A 25,622-nucleotide genomic window follows, 5' to 3' on the forward strand; every position below is an offset into this window, starting at 1 on the left:
TCCCCCACCCCAGGGAACAGACCATATCTATTTACCCTACCCAGTGCCCATTATGATTTTATAAACCTGTATAAGGTCACCCCTCAGCCTCCGACGCTCCAGGGAAAACAGCCCCAGCCTATTTGGCCTCTCCCTGTAGCTCAAATCCTCCAACCCTGGCAACATCCTTGTAAATCTTTTCTGAACCCTTTCAAGTCTCACAGTAAGCTTCCCCAACAGAGCCTTGAACACGATGGGGTAATAGAGGGGAGAGAGAGCTTCTTTTCAAGATCAGAGTGAATACAATGGTGATTTTTTTTTTCAAAATCATGAAATAAATTTTAAGAGAAAAAAACTAGGAGTGCAATCATTCTTTTAGCATTGAAACGAAAAAAAAATCTCCCAAATCTGTTCCCTCTGCTTTCAACATTAGACACAGAGGGAGATCTATCTTTGGAAGGCAGTCAAGTCTGACAGCGAGCGCATCTTTAATCAAAAACCTCGACAATAGTACATTGCCCCCTCTCCGTTCAGACACTTTCTGACTTCCAGAATGCGCTGTGGGGCGGGGACTGTACTTTCTCAGGGAGTCAGTCCCTGTTCAGCTTGAACCCGAGACTCCAGTCCACGCTTTGCCAGCCGCTCCGCCTCTTTATTGCAACTGTGCCAGATTAATTTAAATATATCTGTTCAAGTGGAGATAATCAATGCAAATCACAGTGATTGTGTGCGGCACAAATGGGGTATGTTTGATTCACAGCGCGGCCTGAGCTTCAGGAGGTCAGTCTTTCACTCAAGTTCCGTGGTTCCTGTCTCTGTTGCTTTTTTTTTCGCTTTTTGAGAAGCGGCGGCTCTCTCTCTCTCTCACACACACACACACACACATGTAGCAGCTGAAATGTCCTTTCCGCAGCGCCTGGCTTTTCCTTTCCTGCCTGTGTTTCAGAGCAGATCGACGCCAGCTCGCCCCGACTGCAGTATCTGAAGGTAAGTCCCTCTAATCCTGTCTTGTCATTTGTACTGACAAATCAACTTCATTACAGCCAGTCTCTGCCCATTCATAACAACAAAGGGTGAGAGCAACAATCCGTGCAGTTTCCAAGCAGATCTTTTGCAAATTGTTCGTCTCAGGAGCTTTATGAAGTTTATCCTCAATGGAGTAAAGATACAATTATAATTGTATCTCCCCCCGTGTCCATGGTAATGATGGGACTATCCAGTTGTTACCTGCCTGTCATTAGTGGGAGCTGTGTTAAGGAATGACTGTGTTTTACAACTTCGCCCTCTTTCCCCCCCCCCAAAAAAAATGTTGGTATTAAGAATAGTGGGGACGGGAAGCTACTGTTAAATCAGCAACAGAAAAGCAAGTGAGATGGTTAGGTATCTTACTGGGCTCGGACAGAGAGATCAAAGGGCAGCTAGAAACAGTTACAACTACTACGAGGAGATTTGGTGACAACGTCATGTTAAACCCTTTCGATTGCATTGTCTAAATACAAGAAATTTTCTTCAGGATTCCTCGAACGCTCCAGCATTCCCATCACCTCTGATCTAAAGCTGCAATTCATAATTGTGCTGTCCTTCAACCAGCCCTCGCCCGGAGATTCTGCATTCCTCTACCTCCCTTATGTTCGGCACTCTTTAGGAGTGAATCGCCTGCAAGTTTTTTTTTAAACTCCTCTTTCATTTTCCGTCCCCCATCCCTCTCCATTTGTCTCCGTGCGGCAGACTTCTAAGTATTTTCCGCACGTCTGCAGCTTTGTAGCTAACGCTGGGCGTGCAGGCAATCCGTGTCACTGGCTGAGACTCGGGGTTGGGGGCTCGTCCCTAAAAGAGTCGCACACCAGGTAGACTGCTCCAGGTTGGCCGTGGCTCAGTTATCACAATGCAGCTTACAAGAACAGGATGGGCTGGCAACTTGCCTTCCGCCGGAATCGGCTCATCGCCTTTTATGTTGAAAGAGCAGCATCCCAAATTGGCATCAGGAAATAACAGGAACCCAGTGTTTCAGCCTGTTGTAACTTGTTGTATTCACAATTTGGAACTGGGATCATTGCAGTTCAGTTAATGTTCAGTTAAAACAGCCAACTGAGCTACATTGAGAGGCAGGCTGGCTCCCAGGGCATGGGTTTGATTTCTTCACAGGCTGAGTGGGTACCATGAAGGCTTCTCCTTCTCAAAATCTCCCCTCATCTGAGGTGTGGAGAACCTCAGGTTAAATCACCACCATTTCTGTCTCTCTCTCTCTGGTCTGGTAAGAGTGTGATGACTTTACGTTTGCCAATATCCATGGTTTAAAACAAATCCCTTTTGATATTGATGTTAGACTTTTGACTGTTCTGAAGTATTCTGATTGTTGGCTCAAGTCTAATCTGAGAGAAGCACAGAGAATGCTGGAGAAACTCAGCAAGTCCAGCAGTGTCCTTAGAGAGGGAAACAGAGCTAATGTTTTGAGTCTGGTATGTTTGAAGAATAGTGTTACTGGATTCAAAACATCAACTCTATCAGCTCCCTCCACTTTTCTATCACTTTATTTTAACTCACTTGTGGACACAGGCATCACTAGCTGGACCAGCATTTATTGCCTATCCCCAGTTTCCCCTTCGTAGATAGTGAGCTACCTTCTGGAACTGCTGCAGTCCACGTACTGGAGGTAGACCCACAATGTCTTTCAGGGGGGAGTCCCAGGTTTTTGACCCAGTGGCAGTGAAGGAATGGCAATATGTCTCCCAAGTCAGGATGGTAAATGGCTTGGAGGGGAACATGCAGGGGGTGGTGTTCCCATGTAGCTACTGCCATTGTCCTTCTGGATGGAAGTGGTCGCGGGTTTGGAAGATGCTGTCTGTGGATCTTTGAATTTCTGCAGTGCATTTTTAAAATAGTACTCACCGCTGGTGGGTAGAATGGATGTTTGTGAATGTGGTGCCAATCAAGCGGGTTGCTTTGTCCTGGATGGTGTTGAGCTTCTTGAGTTTTGTTGGATTAAACCCCATCCAGGCAAGTGGGGAGTATTCCATCACACTCCTGACTTGTGCTTTGTACATGGTTGACTTGTGGACATGCTCCCTGGAGATGTATTTATGTTGTACGGGGGGTTAGGGTGGCATGTTAAATTGATTGCTTGTCCAACCTATTATTTTCCAGTTGACCCCCATAATATATTGAGGGAGGTTACTGAACCTGGCAGCTTACCCCCAAATGTAAAGGACAGTTGATTTTGTCAAAAATGATCCTTGAGTTGGGGCAGTCAGTTTTAAGTGGGCAGGTCATTTATAAACACCCTCATGAACAATAGCAGAGAAAAAATGGGGCCACATCATTTGGAGTCTGTCTGCTGATCTTGGGGCACTCAGCCCTAAGATGCCACCCCATCTTTCCATGCTGTCTGCCCAACAGAATTCACCCACACCCTCCCTCAATGCATTCTACAATCTCCCCCTGTCATAAAACTCAGAGACGTTGGCCATATCTCTCTCCTGGACTTCTTTCAGTCCGGCAGCTACCGAGAGAGGTCACTCGGTTAGCTAGTTTCGCCCACGGTCAGTGGGCTTGGCTCTGCAGCAGGCTTCCAAAGGACCAGCAACCCGATTCCCCTAACAGCATAAATTTGAGTCCCTGGGTCCTCTTTCAGTTGCCACTTCTATCTTCCCTGAAGAAGCTAAGATGTACGGGTACCACTCATACACCAAATGGCTTCTGGCAACACTGAACAGAAGCTCCCGGGTTCAATTTGCTGCGCTCGTACCCAGTTTGCATTGAAGTGTTTCCAATAGATTTCTCCTCCCTTGCTGAGGAGGTGACAAAATTCATTCATTGCTCTTATTTGGTGCCCAGTGTCCTGGGTGAGTGAAGATTGGGTTTGCTGCCCAAGTGATGCCCCCATCTTTACACTGCTCACCAAGTGCCAATTGGATTGCATATGAGAGTTGCTTTGAAGAGCAGATCCAGTGGGAAATGTGTAAACCTCTCTCCAATGCCTCAGAATCAGCCCAACGCTGCAAAATCATCACTCCTGTGTATGCCCATGCTTCAGAGAAAGGAGTGAGTTTTGGTGAGATGAAATGGGAAGCCCAATTACCCTGCAAATACGTTAGTGCAATAGCCACCAGGTTTCACACTCTGCCAGTGAGACAGTAATGAGCGTGGCATTTCTGATCGCTGTCAGAGTTGGCACTGGAGCTGGGTATGCTGGGATATTATCATCTAGGAAGGATGTGCTGCCCTGTATTTCCTCAAGATAATAGTCTGGCATCAGGTTCAGTCTCAACTTTCAGCAACGTTTTGTCTCCATCCAGGGACACCCAGTCCAGCCTTCCGTTGCCTTTAATGAGATGATACACACACTCCCCGGTCAACTCATTGGTCAACCCACAGAATGTCATACTGAGGATCAGGTGCCAAGAAATGCAAGGTCAGGACCTGATGTTTGGGGTCCCAAATATAGATTTTAAATTCAAATTTTAACATCTCTTACAAAATGGTGAATTTGAAAGGGGGTTTAATCACTTTCTGTTTAATGGATTCCCAACAGCATGGAAAGAGACCATGCAGCCCATCAAATCCACAGTGACCCTCTGAAGACATCTTACCCAGATCCACCCCCATATTTACTGTATCTAATCCACATAACTTGCACATTCCTGGTGACTACACTATGATCAAACCATCTAACTTGCACATCATTTGGACTGTGGGAGGAAACTAGCACAGACACAGGGAGAACATGCAAACTCCACCAAAGGCTGGAACTGAACCCAAACCCCTGGCACTATGAGGCAGTAGTGCCAGCCACTGAACCACCAGGCTGCCTGGTGCATCATGTCAACAATTGACTCCTTACACTTCAGGAAATACCCTGAGGTTTATACGTCAGAAACTGGATTGTCAACAATGCTTTGCCAACATCTGAAGGGGGAGGTAGTACTATAATGATAATGTTAATTGACTAATCACCCAGGTCCCCAGTTTAATTCTCTGGGAGACATGGATTCTGATCTCACCCACGGCAGTTAGTGAGGGTTCAGTTCACTTTGTAATTCTGGAAGTGGAAACAAGTCACAGGAACAGTGACCATCACAATTAGTATCAGTTATTGGATGAGCCTATTTGATCACTATTGCCCAGATGGAGGAAGGAAATTAGCCATCCTTACCGGGTCTGGCCTACATGTGACTCCAGATCCATGCCCGTGTCATTGACTCTGGGATGCCTTCTGAAATGGCTTGGGCAAGTCACTCAGTTCAAGAGCGCTTAAGGATGAACAATAAAAGCTGGTCAGGCCAGTGACCGCTGTTGAGCTGAGCTCCACTGAGGTTCCACGTGTGACAGTGCATCAACTTCCAGTTTCAGAAGGCAATACCTCCATGTACCAAGACAAAGAAAAGGTACGTCCATCCCATGACCAAATGTGGAAGAATGACAGATGTTTCTGTCTAAAATAATTGGTGCACCATATCCCAGCCAGAGAATGATGTGCTGCCCTGTTTTCCCTCACCATAACAGTTTGGCAGCAGCTTGAACCTAAACCTTTTTGCAAACATTTTCTCCACCCAGGCAGATGTTCCACTTATCAGCTTTTTTTAAGAATTCTGACCCTTGGAATTCCCCTTGCCTTAGTTTCCCTGTCCCTTATTGTCCATAACTTTCAGCATTGTTCCTATGGTTTAACCTTGTCAGCATTTTGTTGGGTTCTCTGCGGACACATCCCAACATTCCATTTGTTTCCAACATTTTCAAACATTTAATAAGATCGGTGGGAAATAAACTGTGGAATATTTGGTTTTTGTAATTTGAGGTGAAGATTACAAATGAGAGTGATGATGCCGTTTACAAAATGCCGGTCAGACCTCAGCTGGAGTATTTTCCCCAGTTCCGGGCAATGCCCATCCAGGAAGGATAGCTAGGCTTTGGAGATGGTGCAAAGGACAATCCCAAGGGTGGCACCAATGAGGGATTTCAGTGACCCAGGGAGACGTGGAGCTGGGATTGTTCTCCTTGGAGCAAAGGAAGTTCAGAGATGATTTAATGGACAAGAACAAAACTTGGAGAGACATTGACAGAGTTAGCCATGGGAAGCTGTTTCTATTAGCAGTTGGGGGTCAGTAACCAAAATGTTTTGACACAGTGAATTGTTATGGTCTGGAATGTTGCCAGCAATGTGGCGGAAGACTGCCAAGTAAGTTTGAAAAGGTGAGGGTGTACTGGATAGTTACAAAGGACGCCTTTCACAAAAGGTTTGCAGAAAGGGCAAGGGAGTAGGATTATTTGGGCTGCTCAGAAAGCTAGTGCGAGGATAATGGGCAGAATGAACTCCTCCGGCCTATGGTTCTCTGACCCCTCACCTGTACTGGGCACACATCACAGGCACAGGCAGCTCTCCATTGACTCAACTATGTGGACCGTTTCTCTTGTATAACTCTGATCAATGCACACGAGCCATTCAAAGTAGAAGCCCATGAGAACCAAGTCACTCGCTCGCTCACCCGCGCACACACACACTCTCCCTCGTATGCACTCTGTCCCACACACACTCTGTCTCTCACACACACACACACACACACACACACACTTGCTCATATGTACTCATCTACACACTCTTCCACATACACTCACACTCACTCACTCGCTCACTCACACACACAAGTATATGTCCATGCACTGCAGTGACAGGCAATGGATGACAATCAGAAGCTGGAAGTCTCTGTGACTTACCTTTTGCTAGTCTAAGGTAATGGACTCAGTTGTTCTCCATGACATGCACCCGGGGACACTTTTGATCTGAGTGACTCACAGCCACAAGGTTGTTACAGAAGCATTACGTGTGATAAGTGAAAGATTCAAAGATATCCCAACTGCGCCCTGTTTCCCCTTCCTTGGCTGTGGGCAGTAATGTATGTGCTTTGACATTTACTTGCACATTAACTTAGCTGCAGCTTGTCACACAGATGTTCCCAGAAAAGAAGTTCAAGTATAATTGTTGGTTACCCCCTGCCCCCTCAGGGATATGGGGGGAAAGCAGGAACAGGTTACTGGGTTGGACAATCAATTACATTCACAATGAATGGCCTACTCCTGCTCCTAATTTGGAGGTTTCTATGTTTCTGCGTTAATGTAGACAACGTGTCTTGTAATGCACAGACAATGTCAGCTTTGTTTTGATATTCTGAACTTTTGTGAGTTCAGGTGGATAAATATTAAACCGAAATCCATGACCTGTGCATTTATGCGGTGACTTGCATGTTGACTTGCCTCACTCCAGTCTCTCAGTATTAAAGAGGGAACACAATTGTTTTGGCAAGGCAATTAAATATGAAGAGTTTGTTCTCTGCACTTTGTTGATGTTGCATTTGCTTCAGTCTTTGTTGTTGTTGACTGACAGCTGTCAGGAATGCAGCTGCCAACCGTTGAAATGAAAATCTCTTTCGAGTTGTTTACCTCCAGCAGTAAGAGGCTGAAAAACAATAATGTCAGAACCATTTCTCTGGAAATACATGATGGAGTCATTTTTTTGTATTTTCGTTGCTACATTTCTTTCTCCCTCGCCCACAGACAACATGGCTTCAGAAACCGAATGCTGCAGTCACTGGACATTGGGAATTAAAAATATGAATGATTGGAAACACTCAACAGATCAGGCAGCAGCTGTGGAGAAAGAGTTGATGGTTCAGATTCTTTGTCTCCTTGGACATTAACCCTTTCTACACTCGCCTTGGATAGAGTGTTGGCAGACTATTCAGCACGGAATTGAGCTCATTCACACGCACACAGGAGCATTCCCGGCAGGAGTTATTAGAGAGGTTCTCCAATAAACACGCTCAGAGATGTTATGAAAGTCCTCTGGAGCAAGAGGGGCTTGATCCTGGCCCCCTCAGCTCAGTGGCAGGGACATTGTCACAGCACCATACGAGTGTCTACTATGTATACACTCAAACTAGAGGGTGTAGTTTTAAGGTGAAGGTAGGACGATTTTAAAAAGTACTTGATGGATGAATTTTTTTCATGCTGAGGATGGTTCGTATAGAATGAGCTGCCAGAGGAAATGGCAGATGCAGGTATATTTGCAGCATTTAAAAGATGTTTGGACAGGTATATGAATAGGAAAGGTTCAGAGTGATATGGGCTAAATACAGGCAGTTGGGACTATATTAATTTTTGATATCTCGTCGGCATCGACGAATTGGTTTGGAGGTTCTGTTTCCACATTATGATTTGGAGATGCAGGTGTTGGACTGAGGTGTACAAAGTTAAAAATCACACAACTCCAGGTTATAGTCCAACAGGTTTAATTGGAAGCACACTAGCTTTCGGAGCGACAATCACCTGATGAAGGAGCGTCGCTCCGAAAGCTAGTGTGCTTCCAATTAAACGTGTTTGACTATAACCTGGTGTTGTGTGATTTTTTTAACTCTGTTTCCACATTGTGTGACTATCAAACAACAGAATAGTGAGTGAAAACTCCTGACCTAACCCAGTTCTTAGGAAACTGATTGTCGCTCTTCTCACTGCAAGTTGAGTTGAATTTGACTTGCTTTAATGCAAACTAGTGGATCAAATGCTGATACAGGTCATCAATCAACCATAAAGGCTTTAAATTCATTGAGTCATTGGAAAGGCATCAGGTAATAAGATGACGGTGTTGCTTTACATTTTCTGTTCTGCCACAGGCAGACATAAGCAATATTTTGCACTTCTGTCATTGATTTCCAACTTGGTACAACTTGTGAAGAGGGGAACAGTAGCCCTCTGCTTAATGGCATTATAATATTGAAATATTTGTGATTTCTGCACGAGCTGTGTGACTTTCCATAGCTGTGAAAGTTCGCACTGTTGTGAGGAGCTTGTTAGCATTGTAACATCTCGTCATTTGCAGAGTAGTTGGTCAGCTTTCTTAGTGGCACCTCCCCACACAAACCGTATTTCCCCCTTCCCTATCCGTATCATCCAGTCTTTAAGAAGGCTGGAACAGGAATTACATCAAAGTAAATGTTAAATATCCTGAATGAGGACAGCTCCACGTTTGGTGGAGACTGTGTAATATTGTACATCATGAGGAAGATGGAGTGGGAGATTACAGGGGTGAATGGAAACTTTCTGAACCATTTATAATTGAATTACATTAAAACCCAGAGAGTTTTCTGCTCTGCATTGAAAGGCAAACTGTTAGAAAACCGTGTTTAGATCAGAGTGGTGCTGGAAAAGTCCAGCAGGTCAGGCAGCATCTGAGGAGCAGGAAAATCAACGTTTTGGGCAAAAGCCCTTCATCAGGAAACAATGTAAAGCCTGATGCGCAGTCCACCTCTTAAAATTGCCCTTACCAGCTGTCAGATATTCTCTTCCCAAATTATACATCGCAATATCATGTAATATGACCTTTTGAGGTTTGTTGCTTAATTAAAAGGTAGGATACATATTTTAGTTCGTGAGGTGCTGCATTTTGGGAAAGCAAATCTTAGCAGGACTTAATAGTAAGGTCCTAGGGAGTGTTGCTGAACAAAGAGACATTGGAGTGCAGGTTCATAGCTCCTTGAAAGTGGAGTCGCAGGTAGATAGGATAGTGATGAAGGCATTTGGTATGCTTTCCTTTATTGGTCAAAGAATTGAGTACAGGAGTTGGGAGGTCATGTTGCGGCTGCACAGGACATTGGTTAGGCCACTGTTGAAATATTGTGTGCAATTCTGGTTTCCTTCCTATCGGAAAGATGTTGTGAAACTTGAAAGGGTTCAGAAAAGATTTACAAGGATGTTGCCAGGGTTGGTGGATCTGAGCCACAGGGAGAGGCTGAACAGGCTGGGGCTGTTTTCCCTGGAGCGTCGGAGGCTAAGGGGTGACCTTATCGAGGTTTGCAAAATTATGAAGGGCATGGATAGGTTAAATAGACAAAGCCTTTTCCCTGAGGTCAGGGAGTCCAGAACTAGAGGGCAGGGGAAAGATATAAAAGAGACGTAAGGGGCAATGTTTTCACGCAGAGGGTGGTGCGTGTATGGAATGAGCTGCCAGAGGAAGTGGTGGAGGCTGGGACAATTGCAACATTTAAGAGGCATTTGGATGGGTATATGAATAGATAGGGTTTAGAGGTATTTGGGTTGGGTGCTGGCAGGTGGGACTATCTGGTTGACATGGACGGGTTGGACCGAAGGGTCTGTTTCCATGCTGTACATCTCTATGAATCTAGTCTGAATCAGGTGAAATAAAACAATGAACTGCGGATGCCGGAAATCTAACACAAAAACAGAAATTAGATGAGATTACTTACAGTGTGGAAACAGGCCCTTCGGCCCAACAAGTCCACACCGACCCGCCGAAGCGCAACCCACCCATACCCCTACATTTACCCCTTACCTAACACTACGGGCAATTTAGCATGGCCAATTCATCTGACCCGCACATCTTTAGACTGTGGGAGGAAACCGGAGCACCTCAACAGATCTGGCAGCATCTGTGGAGAGAGACAGAGTTAACATTGCGAGTTCAATGATCCAAAGGGTTGAAATATTAACTCTGATATCTCTTCATAGATGCTGCCAGATCTGCTGAGTTGCCCCAGCAATTTCTGTTTTTGTTTCTGAATCAGATGTACCTGGATTTCTGTTGGTGTGATCTTGAATCTAAGCTGGTATTCACAGACAATGCAGGTTGATTGATCTTATAACAGTGTATGTTGATTTAGATCCAAGCATTTTCTCTTGCCTTTGTTCCAGTATCAGATATGAGTGTTATTGGGAAAGCTACCATTTGTGCCCATGAACTTGAATGGCTTTTAGCAATTTGAGGACTGTTTGGAATCAGCCACATTACTGTGTGGCCTGGTGTCACATGTGGGTCAGACCAGGTTTAGGTGGAATCACTACAGTGTAGAAAGAGGCCATTTGGCCCAACGAATCCACATTGACCTTCCAAAGAGCATCCCACCCAAACCCAGCGCCCCGCATTTATCATGGCTGACCCACCTAGCCTGCATATCCCTGGATGCTCTGCAGCAATTTAGCACGGCCAATCCACCTGAACTGCACATCTTTGGGTTGTGGGAGGAAACTGGAGCATCCCCACATAGACACAGGGCAAATGTGCCAGCTCCCCACAGACATTTACCCAAAAGTGGATTTGAACCTGGGTCCCTGGTGCTATGAGGTAGCAGTGCTAACCACTGAGCCATTCTATTGGGGATGGTGGATCGCCTTCTCTAAAGGACTCTCATGAACCACATGGGCTTTCACAACCATCAACACATGGTCACCATTTTCAGATTTTGATTATAATCAAAGTCCACTATCTACTGTGGTGGAATTTGAACCCATATCCCAAGAATGTTAACCTGGGGCTTTGGAATACCGAAACAAACATAACGCACACTTTCAACATGCAGCAGGTCAGGCAGCCTCTGTGGGGGGAGAGAGAGAGAGAGAGACAGGCATACAGACAGAGTTAACCTTTTTGAGTTTAATATGACTACTGATTCAATGACGTTACCATTACGCCACCAATCTTCCTCCCGTAAATGAGTCAATGCCTTATAATGGACTGAATGGTCTCCTGCTGTGCTCTAAAGCTCTCTCGTCAGGGTGGTATTGTTAGCATCTGTTGAGGAAAGAGGAATCGCCTGATGTATTTTGAATGTGCTGCAGAGCTGTGTGATTTGAGTCTTGATTTAACTGTTCGATCCGCCAATGGGCAGACATCGAAAACCTGATTCCTGATGAAGGGCTTATGCCCGAAACATCGATTCTCCTGCTCCTCGGATGTTGCCCGACCTGCTGTGCTTTTCCAGCACCACACTTTTCGACTCCGATCTCCAGCATCTGCAGTCCTCACTTTCTACTAGACACTGTAAACCCCATTGAAAGCCTCAAGGGGCTCCATTTGAGAGCTCAGTGTTGTTTTAATTTGTTCAACTGATTCCATTTTGTAAAGCCTCCTTGCAAGCGGGAATTGCTAAAACGACTCAAAAAAAGCACCATTGGACCTTAAGTGCTACTACATTTGTATTTTGTTTTCTCTCTCTCTCGGAGGGAGGGGTGGGTGCTTTCGCTTTTGAAGAAAGGCTTTTCAGACTGTAACATGAAATTCTCTGCTAAAAGATGCCCTTTAGGGCTGAGGTGAATAGATTCTTGGTAACAAATAAAGGTGAAAGGTTTTCCGAGGGAATGTATGGGTTTGAGTGGACAGTCAGGTCAGCCAGTGTCTGATTCAATGGGAGCAGCATGCTTACTGGGCTGGTTGGATCAGCCCTGCTCCTTGTTTGTAATGGAATGTGTCAGTCAATCCTTCATTTTTGATAAAAGCTTTATTTTGCTCAGCGAGCAAACCCACATCCAAAACCTCAACCTGAGCTACAAATCTTCTCAAAACTCGATAAAAGCAACTATTTGATACTGTTTAAAGACAGAGAATTTCCAAAAGAGAGTGAGGAGAAGATTTGGATTTACATTGGCTGGCTCAGATCCTGGAGACCGTGAATCATCATGGCACTGACTGAGGCTGTGCAGTCCATCAGGTCCTTGTTGGACAGATGGCGTAACGGGTGAAACGGAATTCCTGCTGCTGTGATATTTCAATGATTGTTTTAGCTCCGTTCGTTTCAGCTTATTGATCAGGTTCTGACAGTCGGTTTGTGAGGCTGGGAATACTGCAGTGAGTAACTCTCCTCCTGACACCCCGAAGCCTGTCCACCACCTACAAGGTGTAAGCCAGGAGTGTCATGGAATATTCCTCACCTTTTTCTGGATGAGTGCAGCTCCAACAACACTCAAGAATCTTGATACCATCCAGGACAAAGCAGCCCACTTGATTGGCACCACACCCAATACGGGGTAGACCATTTAGGACAGAGATAAGGAGAAACTTCTTCACCCAGAGAGTGGTGGCTGTGTGGAATGCTCTGCCCCAGAGGGCAGTGGAGGCCCAGTCTCTGCATTCATTTAAGAAAGAGTTGGATTGAGCTCTCAAAGATAGTGGAATCAAGGGTTATGGAGATAAGGCAGGAAGAGGATACTAATTAGGAATAATCAGCCATGATCATATTGAATGGCGGTGCAGGCTCGAAGGGCTGAAAGGCCTACTCCTGCACCTATTGTCTATTGTCTTATCCACAAATATCCACTCCCTCCATGACCGAGGCTCAGTAGCAGCAGTGCGCAGTAGAAATTCACCAAAGGTCCTCAGACAATATCGTCCAAACCAGGTAACATCAATGACTGTTTGAAATGCCTCCTGTCGACTTCTATACCTGCGTAAAGGTCACTCTCTTCAATACCTGAGAGATACAAACTGGTGTACTGGGCTTTATTGGTAGAGGAATTGAGTTCCGGAGTCCTGAGGTCATGTTGCAGTTGTATAAGACTCTGGTGAGGCCTCATCTGGAGTATTGTGTGCAGTTTTGGTCGCCATACTATAGGAAGGATGTGGAAGCTTTAGAACAAGTGCAGAGGAGGTTTACCAGGATGTTGCCTGGAATGGTAGGAAAATCTTATGAGGAAAGGCTGAGGCACTTGGGGCTGTTCTCATTGGAGAAGAGAAGGTTTAGGGGAGATCTGATAGAAGTGTATAAGATGATTAGGGGTTTAGATAGGGTAGATACTAAGAACCTTTTACCGCTAATGGAGTCAGGTGTTACTAGGGGACATAGCTTTAAATTAAGGGGTGGTAGGTATAGGACAGATATTAGGGGTAGATTCTTCACACAGCGGGTTGTGAGTTCATGGAATGCCCTGCCCGTATCAGTGGTGAACTCTCCTTCTTTGTGGTCATTTAAGCGGGCATTGGATAGGCATTTGGAAGTTATTGGGCTAGTATAGGTTAGGTAGGATTCGGTCGGCGCAACATCGAGGGCCGAAGGGCCTGTACTGCGCTGTATCCTTCTATGTTCTATGATTCTTGCTTTTGGCCAGTAGAACCACTTTTCACCCTCTACTAATTTATTAACATTCTCACCAAGGGACAGGATGTGGTTGCGTAGTGGTAATGTCATTGGGCTAGTAATCCAGCACCCTAGGTAATGGTATGGGGACATTGGTTTAAGTCCCATCATAGAAGATGTAAAGATTTAAGTCAATAAAAACCTGGAAAGAAAAAGCTGGCCTAAGTGTAACCTGATAACCATTGTTGTATGTAGTAAAAACCCATCTGGTTCACTAATGTCCTTCAGGGGAAAAAGTCTGCCATCTTACCTGCTCTGACTTCCATGTGACTCCAGACACACACAGCAATGTGGTTGACTCTTAACTGCCCTTTGGGCAATTAAGAACAGACAATAAATACTGACCTAGCCAGTGATGCCAACATCCTGTGAATAAATTTCAAAGAGAAAATGTTCTGTTGAGCTGTCCTTCCCCTGGATCTGCTGACCTGAATTGTCTCCCAGTCTGATAATATTTCGCTTTTGAAGCTTGGTTTGGCAAATGTGTCCAGGATATGGTTCCCGCCTGACTCTCAACTCAAACCTCTCTGCTCCTCTAATTCTGAACTGTTGTGCTTTGCATTTCCATTCCTCTACCATTGCAGCTATATATGTTCCTACCGAGCCTTAACCTGTTCTGTTTTCCTAAACCTTACTCTGCCTCAGTATTTCTTAGTGGTGTTCCTTCAACTCTCTCTCCTTTTGACCAAGCATTTGTTCACTTCTTTTAATCATAGAATCCTGATAGGTGTGGAAGGAGGCCATTCAGCCCATTGAGTCCATAACAACCTTCAGCACATCCCACCCATACACACACCCTGCTATCCTGTAACCCTGCATTTCCCACAGCTAATCCACCTAGTTTGCATGTCCCTGGACGCTATGGGCAATCTCCCATGTCCAGTCCTCATAACCTGGACATCTTTGGACTGTGTGAGGAAACTGGAGCACCACACAGGGAGAATGTACAAACTCCAAACAGATAGTCACCCAAGGGTGGAATTGAACCCAGGTCCCTGGCGCCATGCAGCAGTAGTACTAGCCACTGTGCCTCCCATCTCCATTAATGTCACCATATGTGACTCGGGCTCAAACTTTGCCTGAATAGTCAGTCCTGCTGAAGTCTCTTGGTATGTGTTATTGCCTCAAAGGGCTTGACACAACAAGTTACTTTCGTTGGAACAATTAAAATTGATAAATCATTTTTGGGTGCCTGTGGGGAGGAAATGGATCCAATCAGCAGCTAATCTTGTTATATCTCAACTGGAATATTATGTACAATTGTGGGTGTCACTATTGTAGGAAAGATGTGAATGCATTGAAGAGAGTGCAGAAGCAATTTACGAGAATGATTCCAGGAATGAGAAACTACAGATGGAAGAACTTCTCCTTGGAAAGAAAGGCAGACTTAATAGAGGTTTTCAAAATCATGAGCGGCCTGGACCGAGAAGATAGGGCAATGCTGGTCCCGTTTGTAAAAGGAACAAGAATGAGGGGGAATAGATTTTAAAGTGAGGTGCAAAGGAAGCAACAGTGAGATGAGGGGAAAACTTTTTCTCCTAGCAAGTATTTAACAAATGGAGTGCTCTGCCTCAAAATGTGGTGGAGACAGGTTCAATAGATGCAATCAAAAGGGGCATTTGTTGATTATTTAGGTAGAAATGGTGTGTGGGGAAATGGGGAATGGAAGTGATTCAGGCGTGATGGGCAAAATGGCCTCCTTCTGTAACATAACAATCCTGTCATTGTTCAACAGGGCAGCAGTACAGTCTTAAGATGCTCAATGACGTATCTGTACACTCAGCAAGATGGGAGTCTCAGAACTCTACTCATAACTGCTGATCTCTTTAGACAGTATTGTTGCCATTACTTTGTTGCCTGGTCACTAGTGCATACAATGAATCTGTGGAAAGTATAGTATACCTCTTCAGTCTCCCTTCCAGCATTTTCAGACTCTTCCCCATCCTTAATCATTTGCTATTTTAACTGCCACATGCCAAACTGACTAAAGGATTTGACTGAGAGGAAGGAAATGATTGGTTGAGAAATTCTGCGTCAGAGATTTCATTGTAATAGAAGTGATTAAATCTAACTACGTAAGATGCATCATGACAGGAATTGATGCCATGTGGCAAATCTTTCTCACTCTCCTACAACTTCATGGTAAGGAATACCCCACAGTGAGATGTGTTTCAAGAAAGCTATGCCTTCCTGACCTCAGATTCTACACTAGTGTGACAATACCAAGAATACTGCAGTCACCTCTTGAGGTTTAAAATCCCACAGATTTTTAAAGGAAGGAATGCAGAGTTTAATCTGTTCCACACTTTTGATTTTCTAGGAAAGAAGGTTTGCACTCTTTCTTCACTTCAGGCGCAGAATCTAGTGAGGAATTTGAGGCTGTTTGCAATCGAGGTTGAGAGGTGATTTAATTGAGACATATAAGATAAACAGAGGGTTACATCAGGTGGACAGTGAGAGCCTTTTTCCTTGGATGGTGATGGCGAGCACGAGGAGACATAGCTTTAAATTGAGGGGCAATAGAAATAGGACAGATGCCAGAGGTAGTTTCTTTACTCAGAGACTAGTAGGGGCATGGAACGCCCTGCCTGCAACAGTAGTAGACTCGCCAACTCTAATTTAGGTAAGAAGATTCATAGGAGCATGGACTGAACAATGTGTTACTTTTGTAAGGGAAACTCTCCATGTGGAAATGCGTAAGATAGGGACACTGGCCAGAGACTGAACTTTCAGACTGATCCAATAATCCATGGTCCTGAAAGTGAAGTATCAGATTGTGGGTGAAGACCCTTCAAACTTTCTCCCACAGGCAGGTGGGTCAACCTTCACATGTCACTCAGTTAAAGGAGATCAACAGGTTGGGTCTCTTCCTCACTGGAATTGAGAAAAATTGATCTCATTGAATTATGAATTCAAAGTTTGGGAGAAGATTTGTAGCTCGGGTGCTCGTTGTTGTGGTTCTGTTCGCCGAGCTGGGAGTTTTTGTTGCAAACGTTTCGTCCCCTTTCTAGGTGACATCTTCAGTGCTTGGGAGCCTCCTGTGAAGCGCTTCTGTGATGTTTCCTCCGGCAGTTATGCTGGTTTGAATCTGCCGCTTCCGGTTGTCAGTAGCTGTCCGCTGCAGTGGCCGGTATATAGGGTCTAGGTCAATGTGTCTGTTGATAGAATTTGTGGATGAGTGCCATGCCTCTAGCAATTCCCTGGCTGTTCTCTGTTTGGCTTGCCCTATAATAGTGGTGTTGTCCCAATCGAATTCATGTTGTTTGTCATCTGAGTGTATGGCTACTAGGGATACCTGGTCGTGTCGCTTCGTGGCCAGTTGGTGTTCATGGATGTGGGTTTTTAGCTGTCTTCCTGTTTGTCCTATGTAGTGTTTTGTGCAGTCCTTGCATGGGATTTTGTACACTACGTTGGTTTTACTCATGCTGGGTATCGGAATTATGAATTCCTCAGGGGCATGAGAGGGTAGATTCTGTGAGGATGTTTCCCCTCATGGGACAATATAGGAACAAAGGGAGAGTCTCAGAATAAAGGGGCACCAAATTAAGAGGAATTTCTTCTTTCTGACGGTTGAGAATTTTTGGAACTCCTTTGAGTCAGAGAGATGTACAGCACAGAAACAGACCCTTCGGTCCAACTTGTTCATGCCAACCAGATATCCCAACCTAATCTAGCCCCATCTATCAGCACCTGGCCCATATCCCTCTGAACTCTTTCTATTCATAGAACCATCCAGATGCCTTTTAAATGTTGCAATTATACCAGTCTCCATCACTTCGTCTAGCAGCTCATTCCATACACATACCACCCTCTGTGTGAAAAGATTGCCCCTTAGGTTTCCTTTATATCTTTCCCCGCTCATTCTAAACCTTTGCCGTCTAGTTCTGGACTCTCCAACCCCAAGGAAAAGACTTTGTCTATTTATCCTATCCATGTCCCCCATGATTTTATAAACCTCCATAAGGTCACCCCTCAGCCTCTGATGCTCCAGAGAAAACAGCCCCAACCTATTCAACCTCACCCTATAACTCAAATCCTCCAACCCTGGCAACGTCCTTGTACATCTTTTCTAATTTTCTCACCGAGAACTGAGTGGGGCAGAGTCCTTGTGTATATTTAAGGCTGAGATGTATAGATTCTTGATCATTTGGGGAATCAAGGGTTATGGGGAATGGGCAGAAAAGTGGAACAAGGAGTACTGGATCAGCCCTGATCGTATTGAATGGTAGAGCAGGCTTGAGGGACTGAAAGCCTTACTCCTACTCCTGTTCCTATTTCTTACGGATCCCACAGCTACTTCACAAACAACAGAAAATATGTACGGTATTGACTTCACAATGCCTGGCCATGCAATTACCCTCGAACCGACCTCTGGACTGTGCAGCTGTTGGTTTTTCTGGCCTTAAAGTGACACATCGCTTACCAACTGTGTTGCCTTTACAGCAGGATAATGTATTACGCAGTGTAACACTGAATTTGAAGGTGCTGTGAGTCACATGTGCTTGTTAGTCATTTCCTTGCTGCCCCCGATGTATCTCACCCAGTGCCCTACAGTTCCTCCATCGCTTTGCACCTTCAAACCCGACTTGCTCTTCTCAGGAATGTGAGAGCTTTTGCTGCGCTCTGTATTTTAATACAAAATGTGGAGACAATCTGGATCACCTTGTGTTCAATTAGAGGCCACGAAGAAGTAATGGGGAGTTCTGAATGATTTGGCTTCAGTTCAACCAAATGCCCAGGTAAATTATAAGAGGATAATGTAAGTTTTTTTTAAGGAAAGGAATCTTGTTTCCTTTAAGAACATTTGACAAACTTATGCTCTTGGATGAATCTAATTGAGGTTGCTGAAATATTAAATGTCATATTTGATATACATTTCTTCCCAGATTTAGTCCAGATTTAATTTTGCAGTCAGAATTTTAATATCTTCTGTGAAAAGTGGAACATGCTGTGATGTGACTAGGTAATAATTACCATTTTTTTTAAAGGGCCATTAATGATAAATGTTGAAGTTGCTCACAGTGACTAATGGACCTGGTAGTGGAGGGAAAGAGTTTGGCCTTTCTATGAACGAAAGTAATTTATTGGTGAGATATCAGCCTGGGTGACCTCCTGTCGTTCATATTTAGAACAAGGAGCCTTAACAGCAGTCATTAGTCTGCAAGGGTTTTGTCAGTTGATGCATATTCATGAAACACTTGCTAAATACCTGTTTTCCACTCATTTTTCTTAGTTGGAACAAATGCACGCTCAAAGGATTTACTTTCAGCAATTGTGTTCAGTTCTGGTCTCCCTGCTATAGGAAAGGTGTTATGAAACCTGAAGGGTTCAGAAAGGTTTTACAAGGATGTTGCCACATTTAGAGGGTTTGAGTTATAGGGAGAGGTTAAATAGGCTGGAGCTGTTTTCCCTGGAGCGTCGGAGGCTGAGGGGTGACCTTACAGAGGTTTATAAAATTATGAGGGACATGAATAAGGTCAAGGTCTTTTCTCCAGGGTATGGGAGAGTCCAAAACTAGAGGGCATAGGTTTAAGGTGAGAGGGGAAGGGACATTAGAGGCACCTGTTTCAAGCAGAGGGTGTGATATGTGTATGGAATGAGTTACCAGAGGAAGTGGTGGAGGCTGGTACAATTTCAGCATTTAAAAAGGCAGCTGGATGGGTATATGAATAGGAAGGGTTTAGAGGGATATGACCAAATGTTGGCAAATGGGACTAGACTAAGTTACAATATCTGGCTGGCTTGAACATGTTGGACCAAAGAGTCTGTTTCTGTGCTGTACATTTCTGTGACCCTATAACTGGGCAGTACAGCTGATGTGGAGATTTGTTTTTGAGGTAACAAGATGAAGGGGTACCATATCTAGCTGAGTTTAATAGGGTGGGGTAGGAGTAGATTTACTCCATTTGGGGTCACTGTTGTTTGCTGTAGGACACAAAAAAAAACAGATTTTGATTATTTTTCATAACACAGACATATTCTGTTTCGTCTTTTAGAATTTGGCTGACCTTGCTTTTGTCTTTTCCAAAAGGACTGCCTTTAGTTCGTGTCTCCAAGAGACTTGTATGATTGAAACAAAAGCAGCCTTTGCAGTATTTTATGTACTTCCAAGGAAAACAAGTTATGCAGATGTAATATCTTCCCGACTCCCCTCTTTTCTTTTGCTGAGTGCAATGCAACTACTTGACAAAACCATTTTTGTGTGATGCTGTGTTGAGGTGTTTGGGAAGCTATGGCTGTGTGTGTGTGTTTCTTTTTAAATGAAACTTTTACAAGTACAAAGCAATAATTTTCTCAGCATCTCACGTGGAGTAGCTGTGCCTCTGTTCTCACACTCCCACCTCACAGCCTCTCAGATTCATTGCGCGATCCCTGTGATAAGATGCAATGTTGAGAGAGGCCATTAGGCCCATTGTATGCACGCTGATTCGTTGAAGGCAATACCTAATTACAGTATAACCTCGATTGTCTGAACATCAATTATCTGAACAAGATGCTTGGGTAAGCTGTATTATGGAACGTTCAATTATTCGAACAAAATACTCTCTGCCTGTGTCACTCAGATAATCAAAGTTGCACTGTAGACCAAAAGCTCCTGCTGTTTCCCTGTGACATCCCTTTCCCATCTCTCATTTCCTAATCCCATTTGAATGTTACCATCGATTTTGCATGCATCAATTTTCAGACAGTACTTTCTCGATCATAAATCACTCAACTTGCAAAATAAATACTTCCCATTTCCCTGTTATTCCATTTTTCCTCCCATACTAATTTCATGTCTCTCCCTTTTCCATTACCTCAGCCCTTCCGTTTTGACTCTGTCATTTTCCTTTCTTTCACTTTTTTGCTTTTCTTACCTGCGGATATTTGCAGGAAAATGTCTTTTTTTCCCTGAATGGAGCAAATGTCTAAACTCCATTTACACCTCATTTCCAGTTTTGGATCAAAGTTTACCCAGTTAATAATCCTCAAGGATGACCTGGTCAATAGTAAATGCATGTCATTTGTTTGTCGTGTGTTAATCTTCTGAACAATGTGTTTCTTCGTTGCTGGTTCAGGACTCTCCCTGTATCTGCGGAGCTGGTAGATTAATATCACTAGTCAATCTGAGGAGCTCTCAGTATGAACCCTGGGAGATTGTTTTTGGATTGGGACATCCTTGTACAGACTGGATGTGATCTCTGCAGGAGTTTCTCCATAAACAGACTGCCACTCATGTTAGCCGGCTTTCCACTTCCTCCACGCTTTCTATTTTCTTCTCTTTCCCCACCACAGCTTGATTCTATTGTCTGCGTCACGCTGTGCACTTTGATTTTCTCTCTCACACTGTCTGATGTTCTGTCTGGCTCAGATCCTCTCTTGCTTTCCTTCACTCACAATGTTGCTCTGCTCCCCAACACCGCCCCCGCCCCCCCCCCCCCGTGTTTCTTTTTTCCCCCTCTGCCGTTTGTTGACATTCAAGTTCTCCTTTTCAAAAGTAAAGTACTTGAAATATGGAATAAACACGCAAAACTGTGGCGGCCCTTAGCAGGTCTGGCAGCATCTGTGAACGGAGGAAGGATCTCTGTGTCAGATCCTTGTACCAGAATGTCTAATGCAAGGCCATCAATCCAAAACATTAACGGTGGTTCCACGGTGGCTCAGTGGTTAGCACTGCTTCCTCATAGCACCAGGGGCACAGGTTCAATTTCAGCCTTGGGTGACAGTCTGTCTGTGTGGAGTTTGCACATTCTCTCCATGTCTGCGTGGGTTTCCTCCCACGATCCAAAGATGTGCAGGTTAGAGTGAATTGGCCATGCCAACTTGCCACATAGTGTCCAGGGATGTGCAGGTTAGGTGCTTTAGTCAGGGGGTAAATGTAGGGGAATGGGTCTGCGTGGATTACTCTTCGGAGGGTCAGTGTGAACTTGTTGGGCCACAGGGCCTGATCCCACACTGTAGAGATTCTATGAAGTCTTGCTCAGAAACAAAAACAGAAATTGCTGGAAAAGCTCAGCAGGTCTGGAGGAATCTGTCGAGAGAAATCAGAATTAATGTTTCAGGTCTGGTAATCAGAAAATTCTGTGGAAGGATCACTTGACCTAAAACATTAACTCTGATTTATCTCCACATGTGCTGCCAGACTTGCTGTACTTTTCCAGCAATTTTTGTTTTTGTTTCTGATTTACATCAGCCACAGTTCATTCTTTCTTTCGGTTTTTATTTAGTAGCTAACTCTTGCTCCCTTGGCCAATGTTCTCAGGCTGTTTAATCTCACCTTCATACTCTCTTTATCATTTTCTTGTCTTCCATCACTGAACCCTCCCACTTTCAATGTCCTGGGGGTTACCGTTAACCAGAAAGTGAGCTGGGCTAGCCATATAAATACAGCAGCTCCAAGAGCAGGTCAGCTGTGAGGAGTTCTGCAGAGAGTCCCTTCCCCCTGATTTCCCAAAGACTGACCACTATCTACGAAGGATAAATCAGGAGTGTGATGGATTACTCCCCTCTTGCCTGGATGAGTGCAGCTCCAACAATATTCGAGAAGCTTGAAACCATCCAGGACAAAGCAGTCCGTTTGATTAGTACTACATTCACAAACATTCTCGCTCTCTTGCTCTCTCGCTCTCTCTCTCTACCACCGATGTTCAGTAGCAGCAGAGTGTACTATCTACAAGATGCCTTACAGAAATTCACCAAAGATCCATACACAGCACCTTCTAAACCCGTGATCACATCATTCTAGAAGGACAAAGGCTGCAGATTCACAGGAGCACCACCACCTGCAAATTCCCTTCCCTACCACTCATGATCCTGACTTGGAAATATGTTGTCATTCTTTCAGTGTCACTGGGTCAAAATCTTGTAATTCTCTCACTAATGACTCTGTGGGTCTACATATAGCACATGAACTGCAACTGTTGAAGAAGGCAGATCACCAGCACCTTCTCAAAGGCAAATAGGGACAGGCAATAAATGCTGGCAAGTCAGTGACGCCAATATTCTACACTGAATGAGAAAACAATCTTATGCCCATCGTTTGCACTGTCTCCATTTGTTTGTCTCACTCTCGCTCTTTCGCGTTTCCCTTTAGTGCCCATCATGGCTCAGTCGTTCAAACATGTGCCTCTGAGTGAGGAGTGTGTGGGTTCAAAGCTTGACTGCAAAAACATAGGGTGGTATTTCAGATGCAGATGAGAGAATGCGACCATTGTTGGAGGTGTTAAATTTCCAATAATCTGAGGCCCACATTTTGTTCCTGAGGAGGGTGTACAGAGATGGGGAATTTCCCAAGTCAGCACACCAGAACCATGAGAAGCAGCCTCCAAATACCCAGACCTTCAATCTGGTGGGTGTGAGGGATGTTTGCTGGAGACACCCATGGTGGAGGCAGCATTAAAGGGTGGTCCTGGACTCTATCAAAGATATTGTAAATATAGCTAGGACCTCTATCCCTTACTCCTCACGTCCCCCAAGTCACTCCCCACCCCCTCCATTTGCCAATGCAAGTGTAAATACACCAACCACACTCCATGCCATCCAGCCCCATGCACCGTCATGCCAACACCTCTTCTACTTACCCTCAGAATTCCTTGTGGCTCAAATGCCAAACAGTGTCTCTCCCAATCTATCCATCTTTGCCTTTACACCCTGCATGATGACTCCTCATAGGGAGACCTCAGGAAACGTGCTAGCATTAACAAAAATAATATTCTAAATATCCATATTACAGATGTCACGATATACAGTGAGACTCTCTCATTGATAAAAGCCCATTGAAGTTCCTTCAAAAGCATGGCCATTATTAAAATTTTGCACTTGTTGGTCTTTGTTGAAGACAGTCAATTCCTTAACCTTTTGGAACAATCGAACTGTGGATTTGTATCTGCCCTCCTCCCATTCTCACACACACATGCGCACATACACACGCCAGATAGTAGCCGGTTATAACAGTGATCAAGCGGTAATAATAAAAGGGTCAGTTAGACTCAAAACGTCAGCTCTTTTCTCTCCTTACAGATGCTGCCAGACCTGCTGAGATTTTCCAGCATTTCTCTTTTGGTTACCAATATTATCTTTTCTTTTATCAGTCCCACATTGTGGTTCGGTTGACTTTGGTGGGAGGCTTTATGACCAATCCTGTTAGTGACTTCCTTCTCTTTACAGTCGTGGAACTCCTCAGACGCATTGTCAACAACTATTGAAATTGTAAGCAATACATTTTTTTCAATTCGGCGGTGCATCAAGTTTTCCTTCCAGAATATAAAGAGCAGGGGTTTTAAATACCTAATGGTCTGGCATCTCCACAGACCTTGGAGTGGTGCTGCACAAGCACAGCAGGGCAGGCAGCATCCAAGGATCTGGAAAATCAACGTTTCTGGCAAAAGCCCTTCATCTGCCTGAAACGTTGATTTTCCTGCTCCTCGGATGCTGCCTGCCCTGCTGTGCTTGTGCAGCACCACGAGAATCTTGACTCTGATCTCCAGCATCTGCAGTCCTCACTTTCTCCACAGACCTTCTCCATCCTCACACACATACACACAGTCACACATTGCAGAAAACGGATCTCGCTCCAGGGAAAATGAGATCCGTTCGAACTCTGCATTAAGATTTAATGTTCCTTCTGGATTCATTGTCCCCCATGTGCAAACCACATTGCACGTCCCCCATTGATGAAAGTCGAACCAGTAGAAATGCCAGGAGATCACTTCAGGATCCAGGGTTCCACCGATGTTTTGAATAACGGTTAGAATCTCCTCAACCCACAATAGTCTGGGACCAGGGTCTCTTCCACCTATTATACTCTCAGCTACTCCCCCCCCCACACACACACACACACACACCCCCCTCCCACTTCTCTCTCCACTCCCGAGGCTCCCAGCCTCATTCCTGATGAAGGGCGTTTGCCCGAAATGTCAACTTTCCTGCTCCTCGGATGCCGCCTGACCCTGCTGTGCTTTTCCAGCACCACACTCTCGACTCTGTTTTTGGCCCTTGAGTGGAGTAAGGTTCATGTGGCAAAGTGCTCTTCCTGGGGCCAAAACAATAAAAGAATGGAAGTACTCAGCAGCTCAGTTGTGTCTACAAAAGGAACAGTTTGTAATTTTTCCAGTAATGACCTTTTGTCACAATGTTCTGGTGTGCACAATCTCCCTTCGAGATTCGCTTGCCTTAATCATGAATGCGTGGATTGAATAAGCAGCTCAGTGAGACCTGATGGATACTTCAAGAGCTTACTTGTCCAAAGTGACAATCACTCAACATGTATTGAATGTTCAGATGTCATTCTGTGAAACTAGAATTTCTCAGTCGTGCTTCACGGCTAAGAGCGAGTCATTGTTTGTTTATTTCTTGCATCCTTTCTGTGCACACTCCCTTCATGATTCGACATGTATATTTCAGCCTTTTGGGTCTTTCAGGTTTTCAATCTCTCCCCATAGCCCACCCCACAACTTCCATTACTGGTCCAAACTCTGGTTAATTCTCAATGCTGCCTTGCAGAGTCTTATTTGAAACTGCACCAGTCAGTCTCCTGATTCCACAGCCATCAAAGATTTTAATCCTTTGTAAACAGATGCCTTTGCCTGACAGGCTGTGTAAAAGTGTTCATTTTAAGTGTTTGTTCCTCGGCTTGCATTTCACATGGCTCAGCCAGTAGTTAGCACTGCAGCCTCACAGCACCAGAGGCCCAGGTTCAATTCCAGCCTTGTGTTACTATAAGTATGGAGTTTGCATATTCTCCCCGTGTCT

General features: G+C 44.6%; 1 protein-coding gene across 1 annotated transcript in view; it reads left to right on the forward strand.

Moving 5' to 3' along the window:
* The first annotated feature begins 823 nt into the window (after positions 1–823).
* adgrl2a (adhesion G protein-coupled receptor L2a) overlaps positions 824–25,622 on the forward strand; it is an 807,643-nt gene continuing 782,844 nt past the window's right edge. Inside the window, exon 1 of the mRNA XM_060830637.1 lies at positions 824–966. The gene's annotated coding sequence lies outside the window, so the exon portion shown is untranslated. The remainder of the gene's footprint in view (positions 967–25,622) is intronic.

This window comes from Hemiscyllium ocellatum, chromosome 9, assembly GCF_020745735.1.
Source record: "Hemiscyllium ocellatum isolate sHemOce1 chromosome 9, sHemOce1.pat.X.cur, whole genome shotgun sequence".
Lineage (NCBI taxonomy): Eukaryota > Metazoa > Chordata > Chondrichthyes > Orectolobiformes > Hemiscylliidae > Hemiscyllium > Hemiscyllium ocellatum.